Genomic DNA, 5,874 nt, shown 5'->3' on the forward strand with positions numbered 1-5,874 from the left:
GTGTAAACATGTTAGATTTTTTTTAATTAGTATTTACATACTTACTTACTAAGCTATAAGCTTACTTTGTTTCTCTCTTTTGTCTTATAGTGTTCTCCGGCTTGCTCAGGAGTTAAGGATCGTGAAGATCTATCCGCACTATCCTACTTTAGGGTATTTGAACTAAACGTTTTGAATTATGGCATGTATAGTAGGCTTAGTTATTTTGTTACGTGTCATATTTGTCTAGGTTTAAAATATTAGTTACAGTACTCGACCAGCTAATTTGTACAAACCATTAAAGTTGGCTAATATTGTTCAAGACATATTTATATTTCGATTATGTTTAATGGTAGGTATTATGTTCTGGTAATACCTTGTATCCTGTTCCGGCGACGGTAACGGGTAAGGGGTGTTACATTTTAGCTTGTAACGTTCTGAGGCTTAGGACATGTATGAAATTCAAAGATAGTAAGCATCAAGAGGGTTATGAACACAAAAATAGTTTGGCACATCTATTGATCCCTATTCTTCCCCCTCAGTGACCCTTACCCACTCACCGTCTTATTTCTTCTTCTCTCACCTTTCTTGTCTCTTCATATATAGGAAATCATAGCATGACATAGTAACAAAGGCTAGCCTACAAGTTTTTGTGAACTAATGAATGAGTTTCCCTTTCTTTTGTGACTTTTTCACTTTTTTGTTTTTTAGCTCATCTCACTCAATAATGCTTTTTTTTTTCAAGAACTTTTTCTACTCGTATTACTTTTGCTTATTGCGTTTTTCTTTTGTTTTCCACTTTCAGGCAAACCTATATTTCCCATATCACACTAATCTTTCCTATTTCACTGTGTCTTTTACAAACTCCATCGTGATGTATCTACTTAACCCTCAATACGTATGGCCAGACGTCTATGGTCGTGTAGTGTAGGACCAAAGAAAAAAGGGTAAATACAAATTAACATTTTTAGGCTCGGCGTTTGTAATGAGGTTCTTCAAGAAATGTCAACAGGCTCAAAAATTGTTACCAAATGTGAACATAAATAGTTCAGCTTTTTGGCTCTGGGTGTGTTCCAAACAATGCCTTAGGTCATCCCTTAATATCTTAATATGCACAAATTTAGTCAACCAAACAAACACAAATTCAACATTTATCATTCATATTAGCATGATCATTTGCTTATATTTTCTATATCATTTGGTACAATTGATTACTTAATGCCTATTTACAGTGTAACATATAAAACTTAGTAATCTAATAATAAAAAATTTAAAACTACCTAACATCATTTTATTTGTAAACACAAGCATCCTATGTACATGCTCTTAATCAATCACTTGTAATCCTGCAAGCTCAAGCACACCAAAGACAAGAAAATTGTTTGGTGAGGGCTCCAACCCAATGAAGGAGATTAGCGAGTTAGGCTTCGAATAACTGGCCCCTTCGGTGTAGAAAATTGCAGCTAGAATGCCACTTCATATTTTCCCTCTGTTCTAGGGAATTCTTAAGCAACATCTCCTTCCTCGAGTTAGCCCCCTCATCCTGGTAACTCAGCGTCGAGCTAAACATGTTTAGGGGATAATTTGGAGTGAGTAACCCATTCATTTTTGCAAATTCTTCAAATATTGGGTCTGATTCTTACATCCACCGAATCATCCCATCAAGCTTCTCTTCTTTGCTCCTGTCGATTCTTCCTCGAACCATTGTCTTCTCTTTCCTTTTAAGTGATGTTGAAATGTCCATATTTTATTTCCTCATTTGGTTCCATTCTATAATTTGTTTTTGCTAAAGCTCAATGTACTGTGTATATAATACGTCTCCAATTATGCTCCTTGTTGGCTTCATGAATTGTTCATTCTCGCTCATTTGAACTTTGTCTCTTTGACGTAATGCTGTCACTAAATGAGGGTAGTAAAGTCTTGCTTTTTGGCTTTGTGTGTAGTGTTTCATTTCTCAGAAGATCCAAAGTCCTACATAGAACTATTTACGCTACAAGATACCATATAACAAAATGGCTCGAAAAATATTAACGTTAAAAACATTTAATACCGGTTAATTCGAGTGCCTATGAATTGCATCCATTCTTTGCAACAAGAAACATAATTGCCTTTTGTAATCTTTCCAAATCTATACCATCAATAAAATCTTTTTCATAAAACAGAATGTCATAAAACTCACAAATATTGCTAAGGAATAAGGACACTTCTACCCCTCAACTGTGACCGCAATCACATATGCTCTGTTGTCATGACAAACTATCTGATGTTTGAGAGAAGTGTAATCTTTATGAGCTATAGGAATAATTACACTTTCTTTGGGAGTGATTTAGAATCGTTCCCATTGGTGATATCAGACTAAAGCCCATATCTTTTTGCAATGGACCATAGATGGTTTGAAACCTCGTTCCTGTATGAAGGGTTTCCCTTGTGATACTAGAAAATATTTTTCAACATTCAAATGGTGACATTGGAGTTTCTAAAATAGAAGTTCTCTTGCTCTTACGCTGAAACATTCTATAATCAAGATTTCTAACAAGAGTATAAGTGAATAGTAATCAAAGGAATAGTAAAATTGAATCAAGAGTACTTAAGCTTAATTTCTTTGGGCTTGTATGTATGTTCTCTCCAATCTATTGATGACAGACTCCTTCAATGCTTTCTTTAGAAGTGGGGACGAAAGATTGGAAACCTGGGTTTTTATGGAAAGTGAGTTTGGAGATTATGGATTTTAGAGAGGTTTTAGAAGAGTTGGGTGTTAAAATTAGGTTAGGTTGTATTAATATGGTGTTTTTATATTTAAAACTATTGGTTTTGGGGTTAAAATCTAAGTGTTTTAAGGGTTAAAATATTGGGTTACGCAATTGGGTCGAGTTGACCCTTTAGAAAAATACAGCGATGTCGCGACACAGGGGTTTTGTGGCACGACATACCTAGCAGCTTGCTCATGTCGCGACACTGGGGTTCGTTGTTGCGACAGACCTTGCAGTTTTAAAATTATAAGAAACTGTCTTTTATGCCATGACATGGGTTATTGATGTCGTGACATCGAGTTGATTTTTTATATTCTTCATTGCTACCTACGATGTTGCGACACAGAACTGTCCATGTCGCAACATTGACCTTGCTTTGCCAATTTTCCTATCTTCAGAGTGCTTCAAACGCATGCTAAACCTATCTTTGATCTACCTGTAATTTTTGGATGAATTGGTTACCAAAAATACAATATGTACAATTAGTAAGAGTCTTACATTAGGATGTTAGGTCTTACTGTCGAACTCGTCCATTAGCTCAGTCAATACACACTAATGGGTTCCCTGTAATTTAATTCTATCTCTATTGGTCCAACACCCGTCATGCCATTCTGTTTTTCTGTTATTGTCTCTTTCTTTAAACTTTCCTTTTCAGCCTGTTGATAAACCGTAAATTATACACATTTTTACCCCCTGTTTAATGCATTTTATGAATGATTTCTCATTAGAATTGGTGAATTTGATGCTTCTAATGCTTTAATTTCATGTTTTATACTTAGGAGAGCATAGGAGAGCGAAAGGAACGAGAAACGGGCCAACAACGGAGAAAATGGACCAAAGTACGAAATCAACAAGGCCTGGACCTCCTCACACGGGCAGACCACACGGCCGTCTCAATCTGGCAGAATTGGAGCACGACTCACACGGACATAGCACACGCCCGTGCCATTCTAACAGACTCGAACAAGGCCTGAAGTAATAGCACACAGGCATGTCACACGGGCGTGTCCCTGCCGAGCCCAAATTAAGTCCAATTCGGAAAAGGCCAGTTTTGAGGGCTTCTAGGCATTCCAAATCCTATAAATACACCCTAGAAGAGGAGAAAAAGGGAGACAGAGAAGGGGAGTAAGGAATTACCCCAGGGAAGTCGATTGATCCATCTCAGAAGCCGGATTCATCATCAAGACTGAAGATCTCTCCTCAATTTCCCTTCAGTAGTTTTGGGTTTTCTTTATGTTTTGTATTCTTTATTCTTCTAAGATGTTTTCTTATTTAGTTATGAACTAAATCCCTAGATACCTAAGGGGAATGAAACCTAAGATGAATCTTGTTATTATTTTCTGAATCGTATGATAAATATTTAACTTGTTCTTAATTATCTATCCTTAATTCTTGTTTTGATATCCCAGGATACTGATTCAAGACATGCTCTTATTCAGAGGAGGAATAGACCCTGTCTAAAAGTACTTTTGTCATAATTAAGAGGAGTTGAGTGCGCGCCTAGAAATAGGGTGACAAGATTTTATCGGATTAGGGTGAAACCTAATAAGGGGATCCATAGATAGAGTTAATGCAACCCTAGAGTTAATTAGAGAAAAGTCTCAATTATTCAATTTAGGGATTAGACGTTATTAGTCTTGAATAGGGATAATAACATAACTTAGGGATCTCTACGGAACAAGTTGAATGAATAAATCATCCAGTTCGGAGCCAGAATAACAAGTAAAGTCTAGGTGGATTTTTCCTTAGGTATTGTCTCAAGTTAATCGATTTTCCCAAAATCAATTCCCCAATTCTTTTCTCTGTGCATTCTTAGTTGAGATAATTAGTTAATTAAAACAAAACCCCATTATTCTTAGGCTAGATAATAAAAAGACAGTCATTACTAGTACATTTAGTTCCTTTGGGTTCGACAATCCGGTCTTGCTAAAATTATACTACTGTTCGATAGCTACACTCACCTACATCGCGATAATAGTTAGTCTAGGTTTGATCTTCATTATAAATATTTATTACTTGTTACGAATCACGCGATCTAGTTTTTGGCGCCGTTGACGGGGAACTAAGTTATTAGGTACGCTCAATTTTTATTACTTTAGCCATTTATTTTTCTTGCAATTTAATTTAATTTTTTTATTATTATTTATTAATTTACTTTTTCTTTCTCTTGGCAGGTTTTTATAGTTTATGACTAGAAGAAACCCTCGGGACCATTACTTTTTGACGAAGAAATTTATCATACAATTCGTAGAAACCAAAGAGAAATAAGGCGCAGCTTAAGATACACAGAGAACGAGCAAGAAGATGATACACAACCCCCAACCAAAGTGATGGCTGAAAAGCAAGGCAATCAGCTACCTCTTGCAATTGCGGCTAATCAAAATCCTGTTCCACGTACTATGTATGACTATGCTAAAGCTTCTCTAATAAGAACTGAATCTAGCATAGTTAGACTGACTGTAGCTACAAATACTTTTGAAGTGAAACCTAACACAATTCAAATGATACAACAGTTTGTTAAGTTTGATGGTTTGCAGGATGAAGATCCCAACGCTCACTTAGCAAACTTTCTGGAATTTTGCGATACATTTAAAATCAATGGCATTTCTGATGATGCCATTCGTCTTCGGTTATTTCCTTTTTCATTGAGGAACAAAGCTAAACAGTGGTTGAACTCGTTACCACGAGGGTCAATTACTACTTGGGAACAAATGACCGAAAATTTTTTACTAAAATACTTTCCGCCAGCTAAAACAGCTAAATTACATAATGATATCTCTTCTTTTGTGCAGATGGATTTAGAAACACTTTACGATGCATGGGAGAGATACAAGGACTTACTAAGAAGGTGCCCTCACCATGGGTTACCACTTTGGCTGTAAGTACAAACATTCCACAATGGTTTGAATCCCTCAACTCGGAAAATGGTTGACGCAGCTGCTGGCGGAACCATCAACAACAAAACACCTGCAGAGGCTTATGAATTCATTGAAGAAATGTCACTGAATAACTATCAGTGGCAAGTCATGAGGACTAAGCCAACAAAAACAGCCGGCGTTTATAACGTCGACTCAGTTACTATGCTGTCAAATCATGTAGAACTTTTCAATAAAAAGATTGATGGTTTACTTGGTTCTACACAGGT

At 36.3% G+C, this 5,874-nt stretch overlaps 1 non-coding gene across 1 annotated transcript; it reads right to left on the reverse strand.

Annotated features, from left to right (window-relative positions):
* Positions 1 to 5,489: 5,489 nt before the first annotated feature.
* LOC128289737 (small nucleolar RNA R71) lies at positions 5,490 to 5,595 on the reverse strand. The gene has a single exon (XR_008279381.1). It is a non-coding gene; the product is annotated as a small nucleolar RNA R71 (small nucleolar RNA).
* Between the last annotated feature and the right edge of the window lie 279 nt (positions 5,596 to 5,874).

The sequence above is a fragment of the Gossypium arboreum genome, chromosome 2 (assembly GCF_025698485.1).
Source record: "Gossypium arboreum isolate Shixiya-1 chromosome 2, ASM2569848v2, whole genome shotgun sequence".
NCBI lineage: Eukaryota > Viridiplantae > Streptophyta > Magnoliopsida > Malvales > Malvaceae > Gossypium > Gossypium arboreum.